Here is a 10,555-nt window from a genome sequence, read left to right as displayed (position 1 = left end):
AGCACTAGCATTTTCCTTTTCATAAGCAGTATGTTTTCGGCAGTGTTAATTACATGAGTGGTAGCGGTTGCCCATTTTGAATCCCGTTTTTGGATGAAATGTGGTCCGACACAGAGTAGCAGCCCCCCCCTCCTTGGCAGGACCCTTTGCAGCCACACATTAGTTTCCTGGAGCCAAAGTGAGGAGCAAATCGAAGAAGAAACCTCAAATGGGGAAAGAGTTATGTGTGCAACGTGACTTTGACTTTTTGAAAAAAAAGGAAATAAAATATGCATATAAAGGTCTTTACAACCCTCTTATTGTAGTAAGTTCAAGACAGTCCTTTAAGTCTTACTTTAAATACCACTTTCTCTGACCTGTGGCTTTTTCTGACCTCCATCCACTACAACACTCACCCACCCCATAAACACTTCTGCATTCTCTGATAGTATTCACCATAACCTAGGTGACTAGGTTAGCATGCTATGCCATCATTCCTTTAACATCTGCCTTGCTTCTAGGTAGGTGGTACATGCTGCTGATATCAGTTGCCAACTAGTTGGCTTCAACTCATGTTGGCCTGATATATAGCAGACCAAACGTTGCCTATCCTGGGCCATCTCTGTGGCCTGTGGCATGTTTGAGTCTAGTGTTGTGGCTATTGGGTCAGTCCATCTCATTAGGGTCTGTCTCATTGTCACTAACCCTGGAGTTTACCAAGCAGGATGTCCTTTTCTAGCAATTGTTTTTTTCTTGAGTAAGTGTCCAAAGCAGGGGAGCTGAAGTTTCATTTTTCTGGCTTTTAAGAACATTTTGGTTGTCTTCACATAAAAGAATCATAAAAGCTATTGTTGAATATTAGATAAACGAGTGAATGGTCAACAAAGTCAAAATGATAAGGAAGTGGATCTGTCATGTCAACCTGTCCATTTCCTCAGCAATAACAAAGTAGATACCATAATTCACCATTAGGAATTATAAAGACTTATAAAAATTCTGAAATGAGAGCCTGTTGCTTTCTCTGCTTCAGTTTCTCCAGTGGTAAAATTTCAGAGTTGATAGCCAATGCATGAGGTTGCTGTGAGGGACAAGAGAAGAATGGGAAGTGAAGAGCAACTGGGAAAACCTAGATGGGAAGATTTGTGAGAGCAATGCCCTCAGTCAGGGCTCCAGCTGCCCTCTCACTAGTGATGGGGTTTTAGGAAATATGCTTCATCTCTCTGCTTCTATAAAATGAGGGTCAGATTACCTAGTTTGCAGGGTTGTTATAAAATTTGGATATGAAAGGGTTTTAGAAAAGAATGTAGTAGCCATTCATTAGTTTACTAGAGTTGAGCCAACAGAGATCCAGAAAGACAAAATTAAGATCATTCTTTTAACCAGGACCAGAATCCAGATGGTTGGGGAGAAGGCCAGAAGAAGCGGAATTCAGGAAGCTATGAGGCCGCTACTAGAACATGGCTGGCTCAGTTCCCTAGTGCTGCTATAACAGAAAAACCACGAGTAAATGGCTTTAACCAACAGAAATGTGTCTTCTCCCAGTTCAGAAGGCTAGAAGGTTTTGAAAGAAGGCTCTATAACATGTAGGCTTCCAGTGAAGATTGTATAGCCCCAGGATTCCTCAGTTCCTTGACTGGCTACTCCATGTTTGTACTTCCTCTTTTGTTTAATTGGTTTATATAACTCAGAAATGATTAGGTTTAGGAAACACCCTATATGTTGTTTAGTGCTGTAGAGTCGGTTCCAGCTCATATTGACCCTGTATAGGGTTTCCAAGGAGCAGCTGGCAGGTTTGATCCACTGACCTTTCAGTTAGCAGTCCAGTGGTTATCCTACAGCACCACACCAGGATTTAAGATTCCAACAAGGAACACTGGTGTCACAGTGGGTTGCACACTGGGTTTCTACTCCTGTACAGACGGGCAGTCTCGCGAACACTTTAAAGAGCAGTTTTACCCTGTCCTGTAGGTGACTATGAATCAGGACCAGCTGGATGAGAGTGGGTTTGATTTTGAGTTTTGGTAAGATTCAAACACACATTTTTCAGGGACATCACCCAATTCAAAACAAAGACCCTTGTCATTTGATTCAATCCAAAAGATGAGGTAGCTAGCTTTCCCATTTCTTCTTCCAACTACCACCGTGGCCTGCCCTAATTAGAATGTATTTGCGTCATAGCACTCCAAATCCAGCCATAAGGTACTGTCCAGCAAACTAAACCCAGTTATCAGTGGATTTCTCAAGGATATGCCTTCCTTCAGCTCTCAGATCTCTCCTTATCCCACCTCCTAGTGGGCATCATTTTCAGCCCGTCTGTCCTCACAAGAAGGCAAAATGACCACGTGAACTAACTCCAATCAGAACCACAGTCTGAGGAGACTTTTAACTGAACTTGCTTGAGTCACGTGCTTTCTGCAAAACAAACAAACACAAAACTGCACCTACCATTCCGCCATGGTACACTCTTACTTCTCATCTAGATTTGATAATTCATTACAATGGCCATATAGAACTCAGACCCCATATTCACAGGTATGGGGTTTATTGGGGTAATGAACCGGGTCAGAAATGCGTAGGGCTCTTGTTGTCCCAGTGAGGACAGCCTTTCCTCTGCCATGCCCACAGGCAGGCCTCAGCCCCGCTCCCCAGCAATGTTCCAGAGCTCTTGTAGGGGCACTGATACATGCCCACAGGGCCCATCACTCCACCAAGCTCCATGGGTCAGCAAACCTAGCTCGAAGGCCAAGCCGCTCACCTTTCAACTCTGTGCTCTGGCTCTTGGTTGTGCGGCTGTTCCTGTGCCATTCCCCTGCTATGACAGCTTTCTATCTCCAGGCCAAGGCGTTTCCACGCACAGCTTTTCTCAGGGTCCTAAGGATACATTCCACTCCTGGCTTTCTTGATGGTACAGAAATTCAACCCACCCAACCCCCTGCTTCTGAGATGGCTTAGTTTACACACATTAGAATTCCAATGAACTCTGTTAGCCACTCACAACTGAATCATATAATCCTATCAACGTGTTCTCCTGCCTTCTCTCACCCAGACTCACCATGGCAAAGACATTGTTTTGTGGGAGTTCCAAAAGTGATGGGCAGAAGAGTCTGAAGTCCTCACTGCCCTGCACTTTCCCTAAACTGCTGCCATCATGCATGGGTAACTCACAACCAGCCTTACAAATGGGCTCAAGCTAGAAGTGCCACAACTTTGGAAGTTTATACCCATGTATTTTACATTGTCATGATGGCTTGATGTTGTTGTTGCTGTTAGGTGCCATCAAGTTGGTTCTAGCCCATAGTGACCCTATGGACAACACCACTTTACGATCCTCTCTAAAGCTGTTTTGTTAGCAAGGGCTTTTCCATAACAAGGAATCTTTCTCTTACCAGATGTACTATTCTGGTAGAGACTGGTGAACCCCTGAGACTATGGTCCTTAAACTTCAAGCCTGGAAGTAAATTCACTCCCATGGCTGAACAGTCAGCCAAACAATTGTTGTTGTTAAGTGTCATCGAGTTTGTTCCAAGACACAGTGACCCTTTGTAGGGTTCCTGAGGAACCAGTGGTAACTTAGAACCATTGATCTTGTGGTTGAAATCAACCATGTGATTCAGAGCTTTTCCTACAGTACCACACCAGGACTCCTAGCCAAACAATAGGTAGTTCTGTAAGATGAACAATAACACCAGAGAGGTAGGTACTCCTTACAACCACTAATAATATTTATGAAAGAAGATTTTTGATACAAAATCAAAAGGGCAGCTTTTACAGTGGATAAAGAAAGCTCAGAAAGCATAAGGGATAGGAAGAAAGGATGAAAGGAAATGGTAAACACAGGGAGAAAGTGGGAAGAGGGCTATTACATTGTGGAGAATACAATCAGTGTCGTGAAGCATTCCATTATTAAATGGAAAACTGGTTTTGTAAACTTCCACCAAAATTACAATTAAAATAACAAATAAATAAACAAGAAGAGCAGCATAGATGGAAGTCATGGACATTTGTAATTTTTGGCTGTCTGCATCCAACTCCCCTTCCCACCTGTTGTCTTTGAGTACAATTGGACTCAGAGGAACCCAATAGGACAGAGTGGAGTTGCCTCGTATGATTTCCAATGCTGTGGAGCTATAGGAACAGCAGTGGGCTGCGAACCAGAGTCGGTGATTCCAACCCACCAGCTGCTCCTCGGAAACCATGCACAGGGTCATAATGGGTCAGAATCGACTTGACTGCACTTAACTACAAATGTTAAGGAGTCCTGGTGGAGCCATGGGTTAGGCATTTGGCTGTTAGTTAAAATGGCAGCAGTTTAAACCACTCAGGAGAACGCTGAAGCTGTCTGCTCCTGTAAAAATTTCAGAATTGACTTGATGGCAGTGACTTGTTGTCATTGTTGTTTCTGATTAATGTTTATGGAAGAAGACTGCCACGTTTGTCTCCCATGGAGCCTCTGGTGGTTTGGAACCACCAACCTTTTGACTAGCAACCACGTACTTAACTACGGTACAACCAGGGCTCATCTCCCCTTCTGAACCACCAGATGTCCTGGCAAGAACTTCCTCTGTTCCCTGTACAATTAGCGTTCTGGTTCAGGCTCCCTCCTCCCTGCTCACCAGACAAAGAGCAGGCACATGAACCACAGTAAGTCAAGCAGATGTTCCTTTCTTGGAATCCAGATCCAAACAAAGGAAAGGAAATATTGAAAATGTTTGGAGTGTTAGTCTGTCCCAGAACCAGCACCTTGATCAACCCGTTCCTACTACCCTAGCAGATGATGAGCCCATCATGGTTCTACACATTCTGTATCCCAAGTCTCTTCCTCCTCTAAATTCTGTGAAACTTCCAATAAATTCCATGTTGCTGATGTCAAAACAAATAAATAAACCTCAATCTCTGGACTGGGTATTCTTTCCCTGTGCTCATCCTGGGAACTGCCTGCTCTTTGAGCTCTGCTAGGGGCTGAGGATACAGAAGTGCCTAGTGACTGAGCTCCAGAAGCCAGATGACGATGTCCGATTGAGGAACTAGTAGTTTCCCTGGTTCTGGAACTCATTCACAAGCTGCTTGTTTTATGCAGACTTACCAATTGTGCCCAGTGTCATGAGTTGTACTGAAAACTCTTAACACCTTTTAAAACTCAAGTCACTTTTGATGCCATAAGAAAGACTGGACCAATAAATAAGAACTAGAATCCATTTGTGGTCCATTTTGGTAAAGTATATTAAATATCGCCAGCAATTTGAACTTGCCTTATAAAATGTTTACATGCCATTAAATAATCCTAACATTCCTTGTGTAAATTAAGCAGGCTGTGATGTTCCTTATTCCAAGGAGTTGCAGTACTTAAAGTTGTAAAATACTTTCATGCAATAAATCAAATACTTTGCTCCTAAAAGCAGGATTATAAATAATAAAAGGCAACAATACTGACCTCAATGCTGCCTGCATTTGAATAACTTTGGAACAAGTGGTATAGAAAGAAATATTCTAATTTGAATATTCAGTTCATTTATTCACTTGGCTTGCAGATTCCTGGAAAATGTTGCTACAGATAAACTTTCCAAAACACATGATTAGTCTATAAAAACGAACAAATTTGCAAAAAATCAATTTTTCCTTTCTTTCCATTCAGGCAAGGTCTAAGTTTTTAACCAGCAACGTCAAATGCACAGAAGTAGACACGCTGGGCTTTGAAGAGTGTCCTGGTGGAAACCCTGTGTTCCAGCCAGTACTGTACACCTTCCACACTGCTGCTTTTTACAAGCTTCTCCTTTCTCCCTCAGCTGGCCTATCGATGGGCTGTTTTCTTGCAAGGGCTCGAAGTTTAATGGAGCTTAAGTGAGACACAGACCATTAACACAGTATCAATATTTATTTTTGGTTTCCACGGCAACAGATACCAGTCAGTGGGTAACTTCTTTCCCAAACTGAGCACAAGAATCTTTCCCATGGAATAATATTCTGTTTAGTTTATTGGGGGAGGAATGATGATGGTTACGAGGTTAATAAACCATCATTTATTTAATAAACAAGACTCTCATAAAGAGGCACAACTTAAGCATCCACATGTGTGCATATGTGTATATGTATGCATGTGTATATATGTGTGTGCATGTGTACGATAAGTAGGGCAGCTCATTCTGCATCCCACAGACCTCTCTCTGTCTTCCCACGTGGTTGCTCTTTAGCCCTTTTGTTACTGGGCATAAGCTTCTCCGTATCATCTATCTTGCTCCACACACCCTATCTTCTAACCTGTTAATCAAGTTTGAGGCTCTCTGGAAGAGAATGTACTGCCCACTAATTGCATTTGACTTTGTGACAAAGCAAGGGACTTTGGAGACAGTTAAAGAGCACAAGTCATCCTATCATAGCTTGTGTTCATCCTGCCCAGTTGAGATATAAGCCGTCTGGTTATTTTGTGCACACCATTACTGTCTTCACAGTGTCAGTCTTCTTCGAAAGCTGAGATTGTTTGGTCACATAAAAAGAGTCATCAGGATATGTGAGCTCTGATCCTGACTCGGATCCTTGTTACCTCTGTGGCCTTGGTCTGGAGTCCCTAAGTGGCTCAAATGATTAATCATTCAGCTACTAGTTGAAAGGTTGGTGGTTGAAACTCCCCCAGAGATGCTTACAAAGAAAGGCCTGGTGAGCTGTTTCCAAAGGTCTCAGCTCTAAAAACCCTATGGCGCACAGTACTAATCTGACACACGTGAACTTTCACCAGTCCTGGTGTGGCACTGCAGAATAAGCACTCGTCCCTGCAAGGTCAGTCTGAACCACAAGGTAGGAGCTTCACACTCACCAGCCACTCTTCAGGATTGATATGAGTCAGAACCGACTTGACAGTGCTTAACAACAACAACTCATAGGAATGGCTGGTGGGTTTGAACCCCTGAGCTTGGGTCTAGTGCTTGTTCTACAGGACCACACCAGGACTCCAGACAGACAGACAGACAGACACACACACACATTATATTTATCTGCACACATATATAGGTTGCGTGTATATTTGGTTTGGTAGCTATGTTCTCCCCTGGTCTCTGAGTCTGTATCTGGCAAATGAGAGAAATCTGGTACATGAAGTCTACAATGCCTTTAGAGTTCTTGGGTGGCATCACCAAGTAAGCACTCTACTACTAGCTGAAAAGTTGGTGATTTGAACCCATGCAGAGGTGCCTCAGAAGACCTAACAATTTGCTTCCAAAAAAAGTGACATCCCTGAAAACTACACACCATTTTGTGTGCAAAACTCTACTTTGCAAACATAAGCTTGCCACAGATCGGAATCCGCTTAACAGCCACTCATAGCAATTCCAACACGTGGCCTTTCTGAAGTATCATCAGCTCAGTGCTAAGATTCTTACTCACATGCCAGAGATCAGGTTCCATTCTAGCCACAGCAGCTCATGTTTCGCCATGTGTGCTGCTATGGTGTTAAACAGGTTCAGTGAAGGTTCCAGGTGACTAGAAAGAAAGGCCTGATGATTTATTTGTGATAATCAGCCAGTGATCACAATGGTCTGATTTGCAATCAATCCTGGGGATGGTGTCGGACTGGATACCACTTTGTTGCATTGTGCAGGGGGTTGCCATGATTTGCCATAACTTTATAAAAGCTAACTACAACAAAATCTTTGAATATTCAAATTTGATATAAACATGCTTCTAAGTAATCATATCAGGAGCTCTGGTAGCATAGTGGTTACAAATCAGGCTGTGAACCTCAAGGTCAGCAGTTTGAAACTACCAGCTGTTCCCTGGGAGAAAGATGAGGCTTTTTGTTCCCGTAAAGATTTACCACCTCAGAAACTCTGTACAGGGTCACTGTGAGTCAGAACCAACTCCACGGCACATAACCACCACCACCACCAAGTAATAATATATCGTGAGATTACCTACCGTGTATTAGCACGGATCTCTCAGTGACTTTCCACCCTTCTATAGAATTGTCTATCTTCATTTTGATTTTCATGATCTCTCTTGGTCTCTCTTCATTATAAGCTCTCTTCTTATAAGCCCTCTCTTTTCTTCTTCACTGAGCTGTATGTTTCCCTCAGAGGCTTTCTCTGCCCCCTTCCATGTGAGAATCAATCTGAGTGGGTTTGACTCAAACAGGTGAGCTTTTATTTGTGTAACTATGTACTCTTTCAAGTTTTATTTGGTTTCTTTTGCTTCCCTCAAATTTCCACAAACACCTACTCATTAATCAACAGTTCTTTAGGTAACAAGTTTGGCATAGTGTGGTTGGGTTCTCTACTCAGGTTATGTTGTTGTTGTTGTTGTTAAGTGCCGTTGAGTCGGTTCTGATTCATAGCAACCCTGTATAGGGTTTCCAAGGAGTGACTGGTGAGCTTGAACCACCAATCTTGTAGTTCAAACGGCTTTGGAGTCCAGCACATTAACCCACAGCGCCACACCAGGACTCCATAGCAAGGTCCAAAGGAAGGTATTGGCCAGGTGGAAGCCTCTTTTGAGGGCTCTGTCTGATGGTTGAAAGAATTCAGTGGTTGTAGAACTGAGGTCCCACTCTCCTTGATGGCTGTCTACTTGAACCACCTCTCTACTTACGATCCCTCTATCTTCAAACTCAGTTATGCCATGTCAAGCCCTTCTAATGCTTAAAATGTTTGTGCTGTCTACCACCAATCAGAGAATGATCTCTGCTTTTAAAGAGTTCATCTGTTTGGGTCGAGTCAACTCAGATAGTCTCCCCCAATCTAAAGTCAACTTATTTGGGACTTTAATTGCATATACAAAATTTCTTTACAGTAAGGCATAGATTCCAAGCTTTCCTGAACCCACCCCTCCCCCTAAATCCCATCACCATCTAGTTGATTCCAACTCATAGCAACCATAGAAGGCAGTGTTGAACTGCTCCAAAGGGTTTCCAGGGCTGACATTTTTATGGAACCAGATTGCCACATTGGTCACCTATGGGATAGTTGGTGGGTTGGAACCACTGACCTTTCAGTTAGCAATCAAGTGCTTAACCACTGTGTCATCAGGGTCTTTTCAACCTAGATTAGTGTATGATTAAATAATCAAGAGATGGGGATCTTGTGAATCAGGGTATATCTTTTGAATTCTTCTTTCCATGAAACTTATAACTAAGAAATTATTAGTTAACCTGGCAAATCCAGGCTACTCCAACAACCATTGGCTCTAAGATTCTTCAAAACAGAAAGACCTAAAGGGCCACAAATGTGTACTTTCTTCTCTGGGGTGGATTGCATCTAAGCCTTATTCTCTCTCTCTTCTCTCTCTTTCTCAAGGTGTCTAGAACAAGAGCTTGGTAAATATTAAAAGAAGTTATATAAGCACACATGTATACAGAACATTTTGAGGTATCCTTTATTATAATTGCTGCCCAGTTTTAATGTCCATCACTTGGAAGATTTGTTCAAACTTTGCTGAGTTCCACCCTCAAACTTCGGATTCAGTAGATTTGGGGAGGGTCTGAGGATGTCCCAGGTGGTGATGCTGCTGCTGGTTTAGTGACTACACTGAGAACCATCATCTTAATCTGTAAACTTTCCTCATCAGAACTATTACTACATAACTGCAGAAATTAAATATGTAAATATGAAGACATACTTTTATATATATTGAAGACATACCTATTTACAAAATACAATTGATACATGCAATCATTTCTCCTCCAGAGAATTTCACTATTATAAAATTCCACTCTACTTTCAAATGCTTTTTCTTCAGTCAACTCAACTGTAGCTATCTGCTGCCTGTCATGCATTTGTAAACCTCAGCATTTTTACTGTCCCAAAGGAGCTGTAATGCAATAAGCATGGCTCTGTTCTTTCGTGTTTCACCTTCCTTTTAATGAGACCTTTAAACACTCTCTGTAGCTACAGCCTGCCAACCCTTTCCTTCCATCCCCCCTGTTGACTGGCTCTGAAATTTCCTTAGCAATATTCAGAGGCAATGGAATGGTCCAAATAGTGTGCCGTAGATTCATGCCATCAGGAGGGACCAATACCTGGTGAAGGACATCATGCTGACTAAATCTCTGCTAGTGACAGCAACACAAATGACACTGATTCAAACAAAAGGTTCAGTAACTGCACTATCTGCATCAAGACCTGGATCTAATGGGTTAAAACCATATCCTCAGGACTTAGTCCACGTTCTCCAAATTTTGGGTCTGCTTTCTCCAATGTCACCTTTCTTTTTAGACAAGTTATCACTAAGCACAGGCCACAGAAGCTCTGAATTTCATCCTCTGAGCTTAGCAACGCCATTGGAAAAGGATTTCTCTACCCTGATCATTTTAAATGAAGTTCCAGGATTGCATTTCTTTGAATAGATTCATTCATACACTTTCTTTGAAACAATCACTGTGCTTTGGAGACATAATAGAATAGCACCCAATTGGGGAGTATACTCATGCTTAGATCTAAGAGTGAGATGAACCCCTCTTGATACAGAAATGGCTACAATTGCACATTGACAGAGAACTTCCAGAGGTTCAAGACAGATTCAGAAGAGGCCGTGGAACGAGGGATATCATTGGTGATGTGTGATGGATCTTGGCTGAAAGAAGAAAATATAAAAA

The 10,555-nt window shown here is 42.4% G+C and overlaps 1 pseudogene; it reads left to right on the top strand.

Moving 5' to 3' along the window:
- The first annotated feature begins 2,433 nt into the window (after positions 1–2,433).
- LOC102827727 overlaps positions 2,434–10,555 on the top strand; it is a 61,598-nt pseudogene continuing 53,476 nt past the window's right edge.

Source organism: Chrysochloris asiatica, unplaced genomic scaffold (genome assembly GCF_000296735.1).
Source record: "Chrysochloris asiatica unplaced genomic scaffold, ChrAsi1.0 scaffold00251, whole genome shotgun sequence".
NCBI lineage: Eukaryota > Metazoa > Chordata > Mammalia > Afrosoricida > Chrysochloridae > Chrysochloris > Chrysochloris asiatica.
Note: the sequence above shows the minus strand (reverse complement) of the source record. Positions and strands in the feature narration are given on the sequence as shown.